Source organism: Miscanthus floridulus, chromosome 1 (genome assembly GCF_019320115.1).
Source record: "Miscanthus floridulus cultivar M001 chromosome 1, ASM1932011v1, whole genome shotgun sequence".
NCBI lineage: Eukaryota > Viridiplantae > Streptophyta > Magnoliopsida > Poales > Poaceae > Miscanthus > Miscanthus floridulus.
The window spans coordinates 157,272,704-157,295,256 of NC_089580.1; the positions used below are offsets into that span (position 1 = coordinate 157,272,704).

Genomic DNA, 22,553 nt, shown 5'->3' on the forward strand with positions numbered 1-22,553 from the left:
AAAACGTACCTATTCGATACATAACCGGTCCACCGGGACATGTGGACTCGGTGCACTGCGCCAAGTCAGCGCGCGCCCACACCCACGTGGTGCACCGCGCTAACAGCGTGCTACCACGTGGCTGCCCAGTCAGCAGCCGAGTCAACCTTTGGTCAGCCACGCCCATTTTTATAGAATAGCCCCCCAGTTTTCGGTGAATCAACTCGCAATCCAAATCCGTTCAAAAGGATTTCTTTTAGGTCTTGTTTCTTCTGTTTTAGACCCTGTGTTTTCCAAAAATAGTACCCACAGTCCTATAACCATGTAATTTCATATTTTAATTGTTTAAATTCAAAAATGAGTTCAAATATTTACAGAAATGCCACTGAATCTTATTTCATACGTAACTTTTGTGTTTTAAGTCCGATTTGACCCGTTCGAATTGCGTTAGAATCGTATTTATGTTATCTACATGTTTATACAACTGTTAGGCATGTTTTTAATATCTAAAATTCATGGGTAGATTTAATCTATTATTTAACTATAGGAAAACTTGTTTAAATCATAACTTATTCATTTCAACTCCAAAATAGCCCATTCAAGTTGCGTTTGTTTCATAACGACAAAATCTACGCATTAGTAATAATGTTTACTATATTATTATTTCATAAAAATCATGGTTTAAATCATATCTTGATTAATAATTATGCAACTAGGTTTTATACATAAAATATGATTTGTTTTACTTTTGTTTTATAATTTAAATCTAAAATTGACTTAATTTAATCTATATTATTTATAAAATATCTTTTATATATGGATTCATATAGTTAACATATATAAAGCATATAGCTTTCTTTTCCACGAATTAAGCAAATCTCTCGGTAGTTGTAACTTTTCAACTGTAGTTTCGTTTAGCGTGCCTCTTGCGAATGTGTGATCGTAGCGATACGTAGAATCATATTTCAATCTCTTTTACTTATTTTTCTATGATTAATGTATTGTTTTGATATAGATGCAATTGTATGCTATGCATATATGTGTATGGATGTTTGTGTGGTGTTCTATGATTACGTCCAATCGGTGAGATACACATGGTGATCCAAGAAGAAGAAGAACATTGAAGATTAAAGCTTACCAAAGGATCAGTGTGTAAGGCAAGTATAGCATGGGACCATCCTTGTTACCTATTCATATTTAATCACTTAATTCATATTGTACGTGTCTACCTTGATGCCAATAAGGATATCCTAGATATTTGATATTTTGTACCTTGAAACCTTTAGAATATTGCATTGGGTAGTTTCTGCTAGTGCTTAACCAAAACCATTATCTTGTAACTTGATTAATGGTATATGCAATAAACACTAAAACATGACTTTTTAGCAACATGGAAACAGGGGGCTGGAGTATTTAGCTACTTTCTAAATGCTTCAGATTCCTCTCCCTAAGGACTTATCTGTAAGCGATCATCCAAGACTTACAGTATAACTATAAGGGCTATATGGCTCTGGCTTTAGTTCAGTATGAGGATCTTTTCTAGCTTGTTAGTGGTTACCTTTATAGCGCACGAGGGTATGTTTCCTTTTCTACTGGGATGTGTGTACCGTGCTGCGTGCCCATGCGTGCCACTTCTAAAAAAGGGCCACATATGCCTAGCGGCCCTAACTTGTTAGACAAACCTTTGAAAGGCTTCATAGTGAACCCTACCGACCTTCCTTGGAAGTGAGTCAAGAGATTAGCTACATCGGGCGAAAGGGTAAATCACGACTCACAGTGAAAGTGTACAAACTCTGCACAGTATAAAACTGTTATAACAACCGTGCTCATGGTCACAAGCGGCCTTGGACCCTTATGGAATAGAGATGGTCACTAATGGATAATGATACTAATGATTAATTGTTTATGCTATACATTATCATGTTTACCTGATCATGTGTTTATGGGAATGATAAATTCTTTGCCACTCAATTGCTTAAAAAGATGACCTATTAAAGCTAATCGCAGTAAACCAGTGTCAGCCTTTTGAGCCTCATGAACCCCATGATATAATTGTTAAGTATGACATGTACTTACACCTGCTTTACTTTTCTATACTTTGGATAAAAATCCCAGATGGGTACCAGATTGCTGGTTTGGAAGAGTTAGGCTTGTGGTCAACCAGTCAGTCGTCCCTGTGGATTTGGAGTCTTCACCCGAAGATCGGAGTTGTCTTTCCGCTGTCTATACTCTGAGGTTATTTTTCCTTTTACTAATACATTATGTATTTAAGCATTATCTATTGATATTATCCTTATTTGTGGCTATATGTGAGATTTGACTTCCTAGGCTCACATATAGTGTGTATCTAGTTTTATCATTAAAACCGGGTGCTACAAAGTGATATCAGAGCAATGCTGACTGTAGGACGCAAGCCTAGATAGAACTGGATATTTTAGCATCCTTTTATCTTGCTTAGTTCTTATTTTCTCTCTAACCTTGTTATTTGCTAAAAGTTATGCTCACTTCAGCCTCTATCTGTTATGAAAACTTTGTCTCTATTCTCAAATCCTCTATCTTTGTCTATATAGATAGGTCGTAATGAGGAGACCACCAGCATCAGAGATCAGGAGGACCAAGCTACATTGTCCTTGACTATTTTCGATAAGGAGAAGTTTGTAGCTATGCAACAACAAGCACCAGAAGGAATGACTCAACCTAGGAGTTTTCAACAGTGCTTGCCACAAGGTCAAACCAACATACCAAAGGGACCAATGAAGAGACAAGTAGCAGAAGCTGGGAAGAATATGAAGTCCAATGAAGATATTGGAAGAACAACGCATGGATGCCAGGATCAACCACAGCCGAAGCAAGAACAGAAGGTCCAGAAGAAACAGGAGCAAGGACGTAAAGCAAAGAGAAACTATATCCAAGGAAGATTGAATAATGTGGATATGACTACTACTCATGGAGCCAGGGAGGTTGTGTACGGTTTTATTCTAGTAAACTCAACTCCCGCCACAGTGTTGTTTGATCCTAGTGCATCACATTCGTTTATCTCTAGTGCATACATAAAGGAACATAAGATAACTATGCTTCTAATGAGGAAACCAGTGATAGTTAAGTCCCCAGGAGAAGAAATGAAGGCAAACCGCAAATGCCCAAGAGTTAGTCTTAACATCAAAGGGGTAAAATTTGAAGCAAATCTTATTATATTAGAGTTAGTGGACATTGATGTCATTCTTGGAATGGGATGGATGTCAGCATATAAAGGAGTGATCAAGTATGCCCAGCGTTCGGTGCTTCTAACCACACCGTCCAGAGAAAGAATTGGGTATGAAGGTATTCAGCATGTACCTGAGGACAAGGTGGATAAGAAGAGAAAGGAGGTCTCAACAGAGCAAGTATTAGGAAGCAATCAACATTTGGATTCGTCACATCCAGCTCCAATCCCTGGTTAGATAAACTCAGACTCTAAAGAATTAGAAGTTTCTCAAGCTAAGGTTACTCCACCCTTTCCACATGAGGTATGCATAGATGGGTGGACAATCACCTACATAGAGTTTCAACCTTGAAAGATCAAGCGAGCAAAAAAGCAGTCTAGTCAAACCAAGATGAACTTACAGAATCAGTAAGCTGATAATACTCTAAGCAACAACTCTGTGGAGTATGACATCACAAAAGATCTAGCTAAGAGAAAGTGTTATCATTGCTAGCAGGAAGGACATTATGTTAAATCTTGCCCATAGAAGAATCAACAAGTACACCATGGAAGTGGCCAAAATCAGATCACTACTGGACTGTTACCAGAAAGTGTCAGTGATAACCAATCTAAAAGAAGCATTTGGTGAAATTGATGAATGAAGAAGTTATGCTAGACTATCCAAGATCCTTAGATAAGGATAGGAGTTGTGCCCCTTATGTAATAAAAATCGATAGTATCACAAGTTGAGTCCATGATTGAGTTGTGCATCCTTACTGTCTTGTTGAATTATCATTATGCTTATGATTGCTCGAATCTTTGTAATGATTGCAATGATCTTGTTGGGTGTTCCCATAATTTCATTTAGTTCATAGGTTTAAGGTATAAGGATTAATAAAATAAATAGTTGGGTTATAGTTTTTTTCTATTTTTCCTATTCTGTCTTCGGAGCTACCTGTCTTTATCGGTTCATATCTCTGATTTTAGACGATCAAAAGTCATGAGGAATTTCTGGACAACAGTAGACTTCAATCACAAGACAATGCAAGCTATGCTTTGGTATCCCCTACTTTACCTTATCTTAAGGGGGTAGCCAAGTTGAGGAATTTGCAAAATGAAGTGTCCTACGTTCTAGTTTGCGCAGCGGAAGCATGGTGGTACCCAAAGATTCAAGAGGAAGCTCTGTTGGATGGTGAACATATGAGGAAAAGAGAATTATGGCCTAGTGATTAGGGTTACCTGAGAGTAGTTTAAGATACCTGTCAAAATTTTGGAATTAGTTAGGCAAATTACTTGGAGTAAGGGCAACAAGTATGCAAAGTAAAGTGGATCTTTATCAAGACGATGGAACTGTACGAGAAAGTAAAGAAGAATCCAAGAACAGAGTATTCCCATCTCTTAGTCGATGTCTTCTGAATCTCGAGGACGAGATTCATCTTAAGGAGGGTAGAATTGTAACACCCTAAAAATTTGCCTATTTTGAAATAGAGTTAAAATGATTTAAGTTGGAATTTTTGTGCACATGAAATACAGGAAATAAAATTTTTCATTAAATTAAAATACCTCATAAGGTAGCAACATGTTTGAGCATACATGCCATTACATTTGATTTTTATTGGTTGAGTGGTTGAAAAGTCAAAATATTTAAAATGCTTTTGAAATGAAATTAAAAATGGCTTTGAAATAAAAAAAAGAAGGAAAAGAAAATTAGAAATAAATAAAAGTATTATTAAAGTTGTAAAGTTTATCTTCAGAAGCCTAACAAAATTGTTCAATTTTATTTGAATAGGGAAGTATATTTGAAACTATACTTGAATTTGATTTGAATTGGTCTTGGATTTGAAAACTAGAAATTGGAAAAGAATTTGAATTTGAAAAACTCTCCTTCCATTTTCAGCCCAGCCAGGAATCGGCCCAGCCGCCCCTCCCTTCCCCTCCTTCCAATTTTCCCGGCCTCGGCCCGCTGCTCAGTGGCCCAGCTTGCGCCCTCCTCCGTCCTTTCTCTTTCCTCCCGCACCGGCCCACTGCTCCGCGTAGCCCGCTCGGCCTGCTCACGCGCCTACGCCCGGCTGCACACGCTGCTCCTTCTACCTCTCGCTACCCCACTGGTCCCACGCATCAGCCGCCTACACACGCTGTCTCTCCCTCCGTCTCACTGCGTTGTAGGCCCCATCCGTTAGCCACCATTCCCTTCTTTCCTTTCCTCTTCCCCGCTCTTTCCTTCCCCCGCCCCATCAATGGCGCACACCAAAACGGCAAGCCGCCGGTCCCCCGCACCCGCATGGAAGGCGATCGAATCTCCACGCCCCCGCTGCCCTTCCTTGTGCACCGTAGCCCTACCCGCCTATAAAGACCAAGCCGAGTCCTCTCCTCTGCCCCTTCTTCGACCGCCGCTCGAGCTCGCACTCCCCACCATCGCAATACGTCGACCAACACCCTTACCTCGACACCGACGTGTCCTAGAGATCCGTCGTCGTTCAACGGAGCCATAGGTACCATTAATTCGTTGTTTTTGGTCACGAGTTGATCGGATTCGCCCTCACCGCGCTGTTCTTCTCTCTCCAGTCACCACCGCCGACAAACCGCCCCTTCGGAGCCCTCTCGGATGTCGTGACCACCACCATTGGACTCGCAGTGAGCTTCTCCGTCTCCCTATGCCCTCCGTTCATCGAGTAACGCCCTAGAATGCCATATCGACGAGCTTCTAAGCCGCCAACAATGGCGCTGCCGTGGGAAGCCGCTTTGGCATGTTCTCGGCCCTCGTTTTTGTGCTCTGTTGAGTTCGCGAGGTCCTGCGCATCACGTCCGTGGGTTCGAGATGGGTTGGGATGGTCGGAATACCCATCCCGGCGTCCGCCGCCGAGTTGAATCGCCGCTGGCCATGGCATTGGCTGCGGGGGTCGTCTTCCCCGGTGATCCCTCTATGCCTACGAACCAGCACCATTAGATCCTGGGTGAACGGTTGAGATTAAAACGTACCTGTTCGATACATAACTGGTCCACCGGGACTCATGGACTCGGTGCACTGCGCCAAGTCAGCGTGCGCCCACACCCACGTGGTGCACCGCGCCAACAGCGTGCTACCACGTGGCTACCCAGTCAGCAGCCGAGTCAACCTTTGGTTAGCCGCGCCCATTTTTGCAGAATAGCCCCCCAGTTTTCGATGAATCAACCCGTAATCCAAATCAGTTCAAAAGGATTTCTTTTAGGTCCTGTTTTCTTCTGTTTTAGACCCTGTGTTTTCCAAAAATAGTACCCGCAGTCCTATAACCGTGTAATTTCATATTTTAATTGTTTAAATTCAAAAATGAGTTCAAATATTTATAGAAATGCCACTGAATCTTATTTCATGTGTAACTTTTGTGTCTTAAGTCCGATGTGACCTGTTCGAATTGCGTTAGGATCGTATTTACGTTATCTACATATTTATACAACTGTTAGGCATGTTTTTAATATATAAAATTCATAGGTAGATTTAATCTATTATTTAACTAAAGGAGAACTCGTTTAAATCATAACTTATTCATTTCAACTTCAAAATAGCCCGTTCAAGTTGCGTTTGTTTCATAACGACAAAATCTACGCATTAGTAATAATGTTTACTATATTATTATTTCATAAAAATCATGGTTTAAATCATATCTTGATTAATGATTATGCAACTGGGTTTTATACATAAAATATGATTTATTTTACTTTTGTTTTATAATTTAAATCTAAAATTGATTTAATTTAATCTATATTATTTATAAAATATCTTTTATATATGAATTCATATAGTTAACATATATAAAGCCTATAGCTTTCTTTTCCACGAATTAAGCAAATCTCTTGGTAGTTGTAACTTTTCAACCGTAGCTTCGTTTAGCGTGCCTCTCGCAACTATGTGATCGTAGCGATACGTAGAATCATATTTCAATCTCTTTTACTTATTTTCCTATGATTGATGTATTGTTCTGATATAGATGCAATTGTATGCTATGCATGTATGTGTATGGATGTTTGTGTGGTGTTCTGCGATTACGTCTAGTCGGTGAGATACACGTGGTGATCCAAGAAGAAGAAGGACGTTGAAGATTAAAGCTTACCGAAGGATCGGTGTGTATGGCAAGTATAGCATGGGACCATCCTTGTTATCTATTCATATTTAATCACTTAATTCATATTGTATGTGTCTACTTTGATGTCAATAAGGATATCCTAGATATTTGATATCTTGTACCTTGAAACCTTTGGGATATTGCATTGGGTAGTTTCTGCTAGTGCTTAACCAAAACCATGATCTTATAACTTGATTAATGGTATATGTAATAAACACTAAAACATGACTTTTTAGCAACATGGAAACAGGGGGCTGGAGTATTTAGCTACTTTCTAAATGCTTCAGATTCCTCTCCCTAAGGACTTATCTATAAGCGATCATCCAGGACTTACAGTACAACTGTGAGGGCTATATGGCTCTGACTTTAGCTCAGTATGAGGACCTTTTCTAGCTTGTTAGTGGTTACCTTTATGGCGCACGAGGGTTTGTTTCCTTTTCTGCTGGGATATGTGTACCGTGTTGCGTGCCCACGCGTGCCACTTCTAGAGAAGGGCCATCCTACGTGGTTCTTCGCATTTTCTAAGGAGTTTCGAGCAATTTTTGGGGTAACCCCGCTACGTCAGACCATCCTACGAACTACACCAAGTCAAGGTACTCGTCGTGAATCATCAAACTATACAAAAACATGGATATATTGTTTAATCATTTTTGTTAAATTTTAAATGCCAAAGTAGCATCGTCTATATCGTCCCTGACTTAGCAATTGACGAGGGACTCGTTAGAACTTAACACCTGTTAACACTTTTGTCTTAATTTTTTACAAGGTTTAAACCTCGTCGACTTCAACTAATCAACATAGCATGACATAGTCCATACTTCATACTAATTCGTGGAACAAAATATTAAAGTGCTATTTAAGTAGGGTCCACTATATAATTCACCCAAGACAGCACTTTTAAACACAAATCATTAGTTTGCTGACTCAACGAAATTTGATCTTTGAGCTATCAGAAATACCATGGAACAACACCTATTCATCAAATCCACAGTCGCACTTCTAATTTATTTAAGTACTAAATACAATTTATATTTTATCTTTGTTTATAAAAAAATTTGCTCTTCATGCTTAGTCAAATAAACAAGCCATTCGCTATTTACTCGCTATCAGGCATTAACATAGGTGCTAAGCAAGCTCGTAACACCAGAGGTGTTACAGTCATCCTCAGGTCTGTTCCTCTCTCAAGCTAAATATGCTGCTGAAATTTTGGACAAGGCCAATATGTCATGATGCAATCCTTGCCAAACTCCAATTGAGGTTCATTCCAAGTTGTCCGCCCAAGATGGACCACCAGTTGCCGATCCTACTCTATATCGCAGCCTTGCTGGTGCGTTACAATACTTGACGCTCACACGGTCGGACATTGCTCACGCCGTCCAACAAGTTTGCTTGTATATGCATGACCACCGTGAGTCCCATTTTGCTCCCATCAAACGCATTCTACGATATATCAAAGGCACCATGGAGTACGGTCTTACTCTCTCTCGCAGCCGGTCACATGATTTGATCATCTACTCGGATGTCGATTGGGCAGGCTACCTGGATACCCGCCGCTCTACTTCTGGGTACTGTGTGTTTCTTGGCGATAATCTTATATCATGATCGTCCAAGCGCCAACACACTGTCTCACAGTCCAGTGCTAAGGCCGAATACATGGGTGTTGCCAATGCTGTGGCTGAGGCTTGTTGGATTCGCCAACTCTTGGGCGAGCTTTATCATCCTTTACCACGTGCTACTCTTGTCTATTGTGGCAACATCAGTGCCATGTATTTGTCAACAAACCTGGTTCATCACCAAAGGACCAAACACGTGGAAAATCGATATCCATTTTGTTCGGGAGCGTGTGGCCCTTGGCGCTGTGCGGGTTCTACATGTTCCTACATCCCTTCAGTATGCCGACATATTTACTAAGGAATTACCAACTGCTGTCTTCCTCAACTTTCGATCCAGTCTTAATGTTCGATCATATCCCAATTGAGACTACGGGAGGGTATTAGAATATGAATAGCCTAGAGTTTGTGGAGTCTAGAATGAAGAGGCGTAGTAGTGGAAGAGTCTAGAATGAAGAGTCTTACTGGTGGAAGAGTCATGTAACTCCTTTATAAACTCTTGATCAATGAATGAAACCGTGGGGAGAATTCCACTAACACATGAGATGGTATGCTGCGTAAGTTGCGGAGCTGAACCAGCAGGGCGCACAAGAATCGCCGTGGTCACTCACTCGTGAGATGATGCAAGCAGCAGCAGGATCAGGAGTTGCTTTGGTTTGCCGGCACGCCTCCCCTGCCCCCCTCGGAAAGGAAAACAAAGGAAACGGGAAGGCGCCTGGATGTATCTTGATTTCTTTCCTTGAATGAAAAGGTTAAAGAAAGTGATTTTAGAGAAAGAGAAATGGGAGGGGGTACACTTTTGACTTCTAGATTGATTCTCTGCCACTGCCGTGGTCGGCTACCTTGCTCTGAGCCTCTTCTGCAACTACTAGTATGAGTAATGGCATTGAAGACTCGCTGCCGGGCGGCCAATAACCACCCCCCAGCAGCACGGTGCCTAGACGCAGCATCAGCACATACAGTATATATAAATAGATGGAAATGCCGTGGTGTGGGCCTATTCCCTCCACCTTTCTTCGTAGTTTCTCAGGGAAAAAAATAACGACTTTTCTCAACTTGTACAGTCGTCGCAGTGTTCCCCTCGCCCGTCGTTTGCCTTCTCCAGCGCGGTTGCCGCCCGCCGCGGCCTTCTCCAGCGCGGGGGTGCCTCGCAATGGGCAAGACATCCACCCGCCGTTCCCACCCCCATTACGGATGCCACTCGCCGGGGGCGTCGCTGCTCACGGGCGGCCGAGCAGCCGTCCGCCCACTACCACCCTCCTCCACCGCGACCTAGCGCCGGATCTCGCTCTACAGTGCTCTCCGTCTGTCAGGTTTTGCTGAAAGCGCATGTTGTAAGCGTATGATTCCAGTGTTTCAGATGTATGTTGCAAGTGTTTCATACAGATGTTGCATATGTTGTAATGGTTTGTACATGTATGTTGCAAACGTTTGTTCCCAATGTTTCATATGTTTTTAAGACGTATGCTGCAAATGTGTTTATCTAGATGTTGCATATGTTTGACATAATGGTGTTGCGTATATTTTGCAATGGTTTCTAACTGTTTTTCAGGTATTTTTATGAAAATGTTTCAGACACATGTTTCAAGTATTTCATTTGTCTTCTTTTGTATGTTACAAATGCTGCATCAGGATGTTTCAAAAGTAAATCGGTGTTGCACATGTTGCTATGATTATACACGCATGTTTCAAACACACGTTTCAAGTGTTTCATCTGTTTCAGACGTATGTTGCAAATATTTTATTTGGATGTATCAAAAGTAGATCTCGAGAAAGCACATGCTACTGCTGCTAGTGCACCACCATGGGTCGCCGCTCACGCCAGTTGGTGGTGGTGTTGCTGCTGCGTGCATACGGGTGCGTGAAACGGTGCCGGTTCGGGTGGTCCCGCACATGCGTGGCCCCGTGCAACCTCTAGAGCGGGATGGGTGTCGGGCGAGGGAGCTGGGTGTGTTAGGCAAGGACACGGAAGCACCGTTCGACGTTAACGCTCCAGATTGGACGTCCGGACGTTAGTAAGTCTGATAAATAAATATTAAAAATAAAAAATAGAAAGAAGAAGCTTTCCTTTTACGGCCCCAGCCCCCACGACAGAATCACTCAGGCAGGCGGGCAGGGGCAGGGCGGCGACCCAATCCACGACGCCCATTTCCGATTCTTTCCGTTTTCAGGCAGGCAGTCACTTTACCACCACTAGGCGGCGCACCGGTGCTAGCGGCAGGCAGCGCCGAGGCCCAGCAGAAGTATAAAATACTCTCCTGCTCCGCCACCACCGCGCCGCGGCTGCACAACCCTCATCCTCCTCGGTTTCTCAGATCTCATCGCGGCGCTCCTCCCGCCTGCACAGACGTCGCCGTCCATGGAGCACGACGCCGCGGCGCGCCGCGGGTTCGCCAGGATGGGCTTGGGGTCCGTGGTTTTGTTTGCTGTTCGCGGTGCCTGCACAGCTGAAGCTGCTGCTGCTTTTGCTCGCCGTTCGTTTGCTCACCGTGACTGTTGCTGAAGCTGTAGGTGCAAGCACTACCGGAGGCGGTGCCGGATCCGCGCGCCCTGCTGCGGCGACGTCTTCCACTGCCGCCATTGAAACAACGAATCCACGGTGCCGCGATCCTCATCCCTCTCCTCCGTCCCTCTTCTTCCCTGCGCACCTCACCTGACGGCTGACGCTGACCTTTGGTGCTCTGTTTCCTTTTTCCTTTCCATGTGCTGCTGCTGCTGCTGCTCCTCGTTGGATCTTGGTCCGGATCATTGATTGGATTGGATTGGCCCAGAAAGACGGGCACGAGCTGGATCGGCACGCCGTCCAATCGGTACACTTGTTTACCATTTCTTCCCTCCTGCTCCCGATGCTTACGTACACCCGCTTCTTCTTGGGGCTCGCTTCCAAAACGTCAAATTTTTCAAGATTTTCCGTCACATCGAATCTTTGACGCATGCATGAAGCATTAAATATAAATAAAAAATAAAACTAATTACACACTTTAGACGAAATCCACGAGACGAATCTTTTAAGCCTAATTAGACTATGATTGGACACTAATTGCCAAATAACAACGAAAATGCTACAGTGTCGTTTGCCAAAAATTTTGGCAACTGAACTGGGCCTTGGGCTGACTTCTCTTCTTTTCCATCGCACCCAGGTTATCTGCCTCGTCTGTGACACTGAACAGGCGGTCAGTACTCAGTGCATTCACTTTCACCTTAATTCCTGTATGTCGCTCCGTGTCTCAATGACTCGTGGGTCCGGTCCTGCATTGACCGCGCAATGATGATACAGTATTAGGACGCCGAAACTCTATCTATGGAGTGGAATGGTTTTATTATTATCATTACCTCCGTCTTTCCTGGGTATTACAGATCGCGCAGGTGTGCTGCAACTGCGGTGTCTGCATGGGGGAGTACTTCTGCACAACGTGCAAATTCTTGGACGATGACGTGAGATGCTGTCGCTACTACTGTAGATTGTTTTATTTACCTGGTCTGGTGACTCTGATTGTAATTGTAAGTGAGATGATGATGTCTCTGTGTGTGTGTGTGTGTGTGTGTGTGTGTGTGTGTTGACAAGGAGCAGTTCCACTGCGACGATTGCGGCATCTGCAGGTGTGTGCACCTCCCCTTTTTCCCATTGCACGATCTGAATCAATATGCAACCTGCAATCTTCTTTTCTTCGTTGGTGGCACACTTTGCAGTGAACCTTTAAATCGCAATTTTACTAGGAACCTCTGAAACTATCACTCTCGTTTGGAAGTTACTAAGTAAAGTAAAGCTGACTGAAACTGTGATCCATTTATTTGAACAGAGTTGGAGGAAAGGAGAACTTCTTCCACTGCCAAAAGTGTGGTAATATAAATACACATTGTGTTTCACGACCGTCCAATTCGAGGATGTTCTGATTATTTGCGTTTCCGTCATCATGTCACGCAGGATCCTGCTACTCGACGACCCTGCGCGGCAAGCACTGCTGCATCGAGAACTCGATGAAGAACAACTGCCCCATCTGCTACGAGGTGTGCCTTCTTCTCTTCTTTCTGCTCTCCGCTGAAACGGACGCCTCTGCTTGCTCATCATTTGGATCCTTTGCTGTTGTTGCAAGGCAGTACATGTTTGATTCGCTGAGGGAGACGTCGGTGCTCCGGTGTGGCCACACCATGCACCTGCAGTGCTTCCACGAGATGTTGAAGCACGACAAGTAAGCGCCCATGCCTGCCCTGCTTTTGCTGTTGCTGGCGCCAGGTCGGCGTCTCTCTCGTTTCGTGTGACCTTGTTCTTCTTCTTGATTGGATGGATAACAACGATATCCATGTGTAGGTTCTCGTGTCCCATATGCGCGACGTCCATCTTTGACATGGACAAGTTCTTCAAGGCCCTGGACGCAGAGGTATTACGCGAATCTCTGGCTCACTCTCGGCACTTAAAGCTTCTTAGCGTGTTCAGATTGGCGTCTAGAGTCTTTTGATTGGCTGCAAGAAAATGCTCTGGTTTCTAGTCTGGAATGCGACACTAACCCTCTCCAGAGTGGCAGAGTCCAGAACAAGCACAGGCACAGCAGTTGAAATGATATGCTGAGAAAACTGGTTTAGATAGATCATAACAATTGACAATTGTAGATGACTGTTTCAACAACACGTGGCACAGGTTGTCTGAGTACTGAAAGTGGTTTGTTTCTTTCAAACTCTGCAGATGGAGGCAAGCTACTTCTACATGGGAAAGGTCAGTGCCTAACTGCCAAAGCTGATATGACCCACACCCAACCATCCTTCTCTATCCGAAATCTCTGGACCCAATTCTGTTCAGCTCTTCTGGAGAGCCAAGTATCCTCTCGTATAAATTCAGGGCATTTTATAACCACAACAAGATTCATCAGATACTAAAAAAAAGGCTGATAAGTAAAGTAACTGGTTTAGAGATATCCAATAACGGATGGAAACAATTTTATTGTTTAAGTTAGCGTCTTGGTCATGTTATAAGACCTTGGCTTTCTTTTTGGTTTTATCATTATCTGTAATTTTGGGCTGTGTACATCTACGGATGTAGAGGCCGGATGTTTATCCATTATCTAAAAAAAAAAGTAAAGTAACTGGCTCAAATTCAGAGAGAAAACCTAGAAACGGCTGCAGAGCAGAGATGCCCAGACGCAACTCGGCAGCAAGATCCGATCGATGCAGTATCAGTGCCCATTCTAATGCCATGCTGATGGATGATGGCTCATGCTTGTGTGTGTGTGTGGTGGTGTTGGTGCAGGGCTGGATCGTGTGCAACGACTGCAGGGACACAACGCAGGTCTTCTCCGGCGTGGCGGGCCACAAGTGCTGCCACTGCCAGTCCCACAACACCTGCACGGTATCCGTGTCTGTTGGCTAGCTTTCGCACGGAACGCTCCATTTTGGCTTGAGCGTCTGTCACCAGCAAGTGAGTTGTGATTGGTTACAACAAAGTGCGTCTTTTTACTTAGTTTTAAGTATGAAGCAATTATATCTTCTAAACTGTTTGTCTAATTAATGATACATTTCCACCATTATATTTATCTCGATTAAACCTACAAATTAAGACCATTTGACTATGTTTATGAAGAGACGGAGCCATTATGTTTAAGATAGAGGTGGAGCAATTATGTTTAAGATAGAGGCGGAGCCAAGGGGGGCATGGCCCCCCTCCTAAGCACAACAATAATATTTACTTCATAATTATTTATTAATAATCTACATTTGTATTAAGAGAGATATATCATAAAATTGTTGTATTTATTTATTTGATGGTTTTAGACAACAAAATTACACAAAACACAACTGGAATAAAATAATTTTATTCAGCTAAATTTGTTTGTCTACTATATTAGGACACATTTAATAAAATTAGCCTTTACTAATTGTATACTTATATTTTATTATATTTTACAATTTTGTTGAACGCATACTTGATTAGTAATAACAATTCGACAGCCATCAATAAACTTTATTATCATCATGCTTGTTGAACGATAGTATTATTATATGCCGACTTTGCAGATCGTATTTCAGGCGCAGATGCTCATATACATGCACACTATGAACATCTTATAAATACTAAGACGGTAGATTTCAAGATTTATGAGTTAGCACATGTGTCTTGTTGTCGATGGTCGCCTAACACGAGAGGAATAGCATTGTTAAATCATCAAATACTGGAATAAATTCAGAAAAAATAGGAGGAACTGCATCGATGACTAACTCGGGTGGTCAAATTCCATGCAAAAATCAAACGGACGAACTATTCTCAGTTCGCATATGTTGAACTTCTCTAACTGACCCCTCTATGTATAATTCCTGATTGGATTCGGCATATGTCCCAAGAATATTATCTGAAGGGTAAAGACACGATAGTGTCAAAGTGTATTACTTTGTGCTACGAGCACTTACACGTAATGTTAGGACTTATGTTTATATCTTTGGACATACTATTAAGAGGTGAAGAGGGGGAGGAAGAGGGTCGAGACTAGCAGCTTGATCAATGTTGGAGTTGAGAATAGTTTTGGTGCACATCAGCACACATAAGAAGATATCCAAACAAGTTAGATCAAGAGTGGCTAAAACAGATAGAGAATAAGTTAAGGATCCGAAATAAGTTGAATAGGACGAAACTGGATTTCAAATGGAGACATAATTCTAGTTTAAAGTTGAAAGTGCATCTAGGCCCCTAAGTGGATTTTAGCGCATTCATGACGATACAATCATGTGGTAAGCTTAAACATGTTTAGATGCCAATTAGAATGTTTTGGAAATTTACTATATTTTTTGGACATTTTTTTCTATTTTTCTAGAGCTAAATCTAGTTTTGAAGCATCTACATATATTTTCATGAGGTCTAAACATTTTATTTGGGTCTGGAGTATCAAAGTCTATCTCTTCTTTTTTTTTGGAAATTTTAAAAGCATAGAGACATTTTCTCTGGTTTAAAACGTTTATCGTGTATTTATTGAAATTTTTAATAAAAAATATAAAATCACTTTTAAAACCACGATAGGAGGGGTAATTTGAACGTTTTTAAGAGTTTAAGGATAAGATATTGAAATATTGAAAATCAGACTACAATAGTAATTGTTTAGAGAGGCAAGATGAACTTTCAAATAAGCTACGCTTCACACGCTGAGCGGGCCAGCAGGCCTTGCAAATTGTAATGTAACGGTCTGTTGGTGTCGTTGGAGAAGGGGTTGTCGGAGTAAGAATGAATCAAGTCTGAACCTTAATCCTACATCTGAATACTACCGTTCCCAATTCCACTCGCTAACTTTTTTTTTTTTGAGAGGATGCTGCGGTAACAACTGAATAGCGGGACCCTTTTTTTTTTTTGAGCAGAACTGAATAGCGGGACCTGGTAGTAGCAAAATTTCCTTTTCGTTTCTCGGCCCATGGTAGACGGCTTAGCCCGTTTAGTTCCTTGGGCAGTTGGGCCGCCCGAGACCCATAGGCGAGAAGGGCGCTGCGGGAAGGCGCCGCACTTTCCCAGATCACTCGATTCCTCGTCGCGGGTCCTGGAAGCGGGGGAGGCCCTGGTCCAGGAATCGTCAAGACGCCCCCGCGCGCCATTACAGTCTGACAGTGACCACACAGGTTCAGTCCTCAGGCCTGTCGCTGTCCCCGCTCATGAACCGGCCAAGGCCAACAACGACTACGGAGCGAGCGGATGAGGATTTCCTGTTTCGATATCCCTTCCTCTTCCTCTGCCTCGGGGTAACCATCAATCTCACTTTCACACTCGCGTTCCACCTCTCCCCTTCCCTTTGTTCCTCCAGCCTAGTAGCTTCTTGCTCTGCAGTTTGCCAGTTTTGGGTTCCTGTCCACATGGATGGGTGGAGATGGACCGGCAAAGCGGCTGCGGCTGCTGCTGTGGCGTTCTTGCTCCTGTCGACCTCTCCTCCTGGAGGAGCAAGGAGAGGTACTTCGATTCGTCTCACTCGTGTCAGATTCCTGTGGAAGCCCAGCGGAATCCATGCGCTCCGGCCGGGCTCTGATTTGTTATTTTGCTCCCAGATTGGGGGTTTCCATTCCCGGATTCCCCATTTGCCTTTCTGCCTTTTCCCAGTCGTATCTTGCTACTGTGTGTTAACGTTAATTAAAGATAAGTAAGAAATGCTTTGGAGTTTCTTCACTGCCTTGTGTGAACCAACTGCTCTAATTATCACAGAACCCGATGCCAACAACAATGGGCGGAGTTTTGTTTTTAACTATACTCTGGCCAAGGCTGTTGTGGAATATGCTGCAGCCGTAAGTTATTTCAACCCCTCTTCATTTTAGCTTAATGTGCCATATATACTAGTACTAGTTTTTTGTATATCATTTCCCCCATCTTTTTCCTAAGAGTCAGCCAGTTACACATTTTATTTTTTAATTTATTATTATCATTCATTTAATTTCAATTTTTCACTTTATATTTTAATGTTCTCAAAATAAAGAGATGCCCATTTTTTTTTCTGGTACACAGGTATATATGACAGATCTGACGGCTCTATATACATGGACATGCTCAAGATGCAATGACTTGACTCGAGTAAGATTATCAAGGAGTATGGTGTTTAGTGAAGAGTTCAATGTGATCTGTTTCAGTTGAAGTACATCAAAGATGAAAGATACGTTTTTTCACTGACTTTGCCATGGTTACCTATTTTTTACAAAACAGGGCTTTGAGATGACTTGTAGGTCTCTACGCTACTTCCTTCCCCTCATAAGTTGCTTTATTATCAAATTTCTTTTAACTAAAAAAAACAATGCTACTCGTGATTCAACAATCAATGTCGTAGGCATTCGTCGGTGTTGATCACAATCTCAATGCTATCATTGTTTCAATCAGGAGAACTCAAGAGAACAGGTTCTGAAATAATTTGCAAACTTGAACTTATCTTCTTCTTTTTTAAAATTTCTTGGAGTTGCCATCTCATGATATCCCACTTCTTAAATTTCCTGATCAGCGTACAGAATTGGATTAAGGACATAATATGGAAGCAGGTTAATCTTAATGATCCAAACATGCCCAATGCTAAGGTTTGTGGCATTAACCATCTGATGTAATTTTACTTCTCTTTTCAACAGTAAGACATGGCTTAACTTTCCTCCAGTTTTTTTTTTTTTTACCTGATGAGATTTCTCCTATGGTTAAAGGTCCACATTGGGTTTTACTCTTCTTACAATAATACAGTTTTACGTTCAGCCATCACGAATGCTGTTCGCAAGGCAAGGAAGCTACATGGACATAGTGACATAATTGTAACAGGGCATTCGATGGGTAGAGCAATAGCTTCTTTTTGTGCCCTTGATCTTGCCGTAAGTGACCCCCAGATACTGAATATATATTTCTTTGCACAAGATTCCATCTTTACTGCACAAGAGGTTACCATCGGTGGCATGGAATGTTTTTTCCCCCTCCATGATCTCTGAAACGCGTCCCTCATTTACAGATGAGCTTTGGAATTAACAATGTTCATCTGATGACTTTTGGGCAACCGCGTGTTGGTAATGCTGCTTTTGCCTCCTACTTCGCGAAGTATGTGCCAAACACATCCCGAATGACACATGAACGTGATATTGTACCTCATCTGCCGCCTTATTTCTTCTTCCTCCCACAACTGACGTACAAGCACTTCCCCAGAGAGGTATGCTCCTGAACAAACCTATGAAATGCACTATGCTGAGTACTAAACACTTCTTCAAATTCTCTCATTGATGTTCTTATCTTCTCCGGATTGAACTAAAAAGTTGAACTCCGCGACTATTTGCTTGGCAGCATGTGAATTTGAGTGAACACCAATTGCTTCCGAAATGCTATGAACATCCTCATAATATGTTAACACAATAAAAACAAGTAATCTTTCAGTTCTTTAACAAATTGTTGCAAACTGTCATTCTTTGTTTCTCAGTGGATTAATTTGTCACGCTGTTGAGCTCACTTGAAGAACCTGTAGTATGTGGCTATGTGCTATTTTGTCTTGAATCTTACCTGAGCTAAATTGTGAAGTGTTTACTTACTGATGAAAACATATACACATCTTTGCAAAGTCATCCTGAACTCTTTACATGTGTGTTATTAGGTGTGGGAACATGAAGTCGATGGCAACACAACCTATCAAGTCTGCGATGGCAGCGGTGAAGACCCAAACTGTTGCAGGTGGGAAGGGACTGGTAGCTTCAGTTTGTTGCTGCCTAGCTAGCTCAACACTTATCCTTATACATCATAGGGCTCTCTGTTTTGCTTTTGCCTTTCCTCCTACAGGAGCGTGTTTGCGCTGCTCTGGAGCACTTCTGACCACTTGACCTACATGGGAGTTGAGATAGCGGCCGACGACTGGAGCACCTGCAGGATCGTCCTGGGGCGAAGTGTCGAGCAGCTCAAAGGGAGCCTTGCCAGCGACATTGTGATGTCCGGACTGTCAGTCGACGTTGTCATCGCGGATGATAGTGTGCAAATTGAGTGACGCGGTTCAGAGTAGTCGTTCGTAGTCATGAATTTAAAGGAGGCTGTTGTTGCATATGCTTCAGAGCAAACGGAAGGCTTTTTTCTTCCGTTTTGTTCTGTGGTTCTTTCAGGCATCTGTGTAGCTTGAGCTGTACAGAAGCTGGCACGGTCCTTGGCTTCATACTGTATATACAATATAGTGTACAAGGATTGATTTGTTTTACAGGAACGAGGATCATGCATGTGTGTTTTGGCGTCTCATCAGATTTTATTCAGTTTTTTTTTAAAAGGAAAGATGGATTATTCAGTTGATACGGGATCTACTTTATGCAAGCTTGCACCGTGCTCCTTCCAGACATCCCTCAACGATGTCCATCCATGCTTCATCGATTAGCCCTCTGAGCTTCCCTTTGGCTTGCTCCAATGTGACACCGTGCTCCTTCATGCAAGCTTGCACCGTGGAAACCACATGCTTCCAAGTTTGCTCTCGCTTGAATGCAAGGGGAAAAGAAAGAACAGGGAATGAATATGTTTTGTATCTCAAATAACTTGTATTGTAGGTGTGGGAGCCAAAAATGTTTGGGACACCGAAATATTTTCGCAACCATGCTAGTTATAGGCACGTATTTCATTAGGTTACCCACTCATTGGTAAGCGCCAAGCTTACCGGAGAGGAGAACCAAAAACACAAGAAAGAAAGAACAACTGAACAGGAGCTGAGGGCGAAAAAACAGCAAGCCTAAAAGTCGACTCCCTAACCAGACAACAACGCGCACGGCCGCTCAACCCACGCACAAAGCAACAGAACAGGGAGAGGCAACCCTGCGACAACTGATGGCTGCGTTAACTCCTTAACGCATCTACTGCAGGAGCCCGTCAACCTTCGGGACGAAGTCATCCAGGAATGCGTCATCCGGAAAAAAGACCTTGAAAGCCTCATGCGCGTGATAGCACAAACGCCTCTAACGATTTTTTGGGTAGGAGAGAACCCACTGAACGACTTCCTTGCTAGTAGTCACGTCTTCCAGTGAAATGAATGCTAGATTCGTTATATGCATACAAGCACTGCTAGCAGCAGAGAGTTGTAGGTGCTCTTCGACCTTTTTTTTTTTAAGGAACAGGAGGGGCTCACGCCCCTACTGCAATTTATTAAAAACACTAACAAAGTTTTATGTACCAGAGCAGGGGAGGAAAAGGTGGATAGGAAACAAAGAAGTTAAGGGGGAAAAAAGGTCGAAGAGCACCTACAACTCTCTGCTCCTAGCATCCGTCTAATAAATGTGTGACATTATGAAAGTACTTTTCGAAGCAAACCTATACATATGATTTTTATGTTCATAAGCCAAATATTTGAGAGGTCTTGGTGGTCAGAGTTTCAAAAGTTTAACTAGATATGTCAAAGCATCAAGTATTTGGTTGTGACCAAAGGGGTATATATGACATTAAATTGCAACTAATTCAAGTAAATTGCCACCTATATATTTCACTTTGTAAAATGTTAGTAGTAATGTGTCCTTCTTTACACTGTTAGATCTTTCAACTCCTCACAGTATAGAGCTTGCAGAATGTTGTCGTCCAACTTTGCAAATTCCAGTATCTTTTTATTTTATTTTTTTGCGTTCTGCAAATTCCAGTATCGTGTCATTGCGTGAAGCCTTTTTCTCGTACACGGAGATACAACGCCTTGCCTCTAGTCTCTGAACCCTCCTGTAACGAGGCGTTTCCAGCGTATACTGCACCTCTTTTGCCAGCTCTGGCTCTAAACATCTCACCATAGATTGGAGGCGAATCCTGGTGAAAGTGAGAGCGCTGTCAAGTATCTCTTCCCCGCGAGTTCTAAGATGTGCGGCATCATATAGCATCAGCAGGCAGTTCACATCATCATTAGCTGCGAAGTTTCCTTATCGGTCATCTCTAAACTTCACAAATACATCTGTATATATAGTAACAATAAAATTAATGTTAATAAATCTCAAGAATTCGTTGTGAGGAAGAAATGTTGCTAGGTTATTAAAAGAATGCTTATTAGGCCAGTCTCAGTGGGTTTCATCTCACTGTTTACAAGTTTCATCTCCATGAAATTTTATTATATTTCTATTCATCAATACCATGCCGTATCAGCTTATTCTTTATGAAATTCTCACGAAATCCTATTGAAACTAGTCTTAGAAAAACACCTCATGTTGTATAAAATCAGGAAGGAAGAATGATGCAAAACTAGTCTCTCAGATCAGTGTTATCCTTTTCCCATCGGAGAAGTTTTTAAAATTTTTGCTGCCTTATTATAGTAGTAATGACCAGAAGAGACGCTGTAGCCACGCCCACGCTTCCTGAGCAAATAAAACCGCAGCGAGGTGACAAGTGACATACAGCTCGTCGTGGCCGTCACAGCATTTTTATTCTTCTTCTCCATGCATGCCCATGCTGGGCGTCGTAACAAGAGGCCGTGTTTATTTTTTCTTCCAAAACTTTACACCATATCCCATCGAATATTTAACATATACATAAAGTATTAAATATAGACTAAAAAATAACTAATTGCTAAAATTACGACTACTTTACAAGATGAATCTTTTAAGCCTAATTAGTTCATAATTTGACAATGTGATGCTACAGTACACACGTGTTAATGACGAATTAATTAGGCTTAATAAATTCGTCTCACGGTTTACTTACGGATTCTATAATTTATTTTGGCAAAATAGGCGAATTCGTCCCTGAACTATCGTGCTGCTCTCAATTTCGTCCCTCAACTATAAAAACGTCCGATTCAGTCCCTGAACTATCGTGCTGGGCTCAATTTCGTCCCTCAACTATAAAAACGTCCGATTCCATCCCTGAACTATCGTGCTGGGTTCAATTTCGTCCTTCAACTATAAAAACGTCCGATTCGGTCCCTGAACTATCGTGCTAGGCTCAATTTTAAATTTAACACAGTTGCTTTTTTATTTTTAAATCTAATCAGGTTAATATACTGCTAAAATTTGGTTTGTTTTTTTTCTGAGCATCTTAAAGACCTCAAATTAAAAAAACTTAAAACTAAAACGTTGTAGATTTCATCGAGAACTACAATTTTCATATATAAAGTATCCCCATTTGACCCCATATATGAGAGATACGATTTTTCCAATGCGATAAGCACGTGTACGCGATTAATATACTGTTAAAATATTATTTAATTTTTTTGAGCATCTTAATAACCTTAAATTAAAAAACTCAAAACTATAAAGTTGTAGATCTCGTCGAGGGCTATAATTTTC

The 22,553-nt window shown here is 42.1% G+C and overlaps 1 pseudogene; it reads left to right on the forward strand.

Annotated features, from left to right (window-relative positions):
• Positions 1-11,097: 11,097 nt before the first annotated feature.
• On the forward strand, positions 11,098-19,559 carry LOC136545030 (lipase-like; annotated as a pseudogene).
• The last annotated feature ends 2,994 nt before the right edge of the window (positions 19,560-22,553 follow it).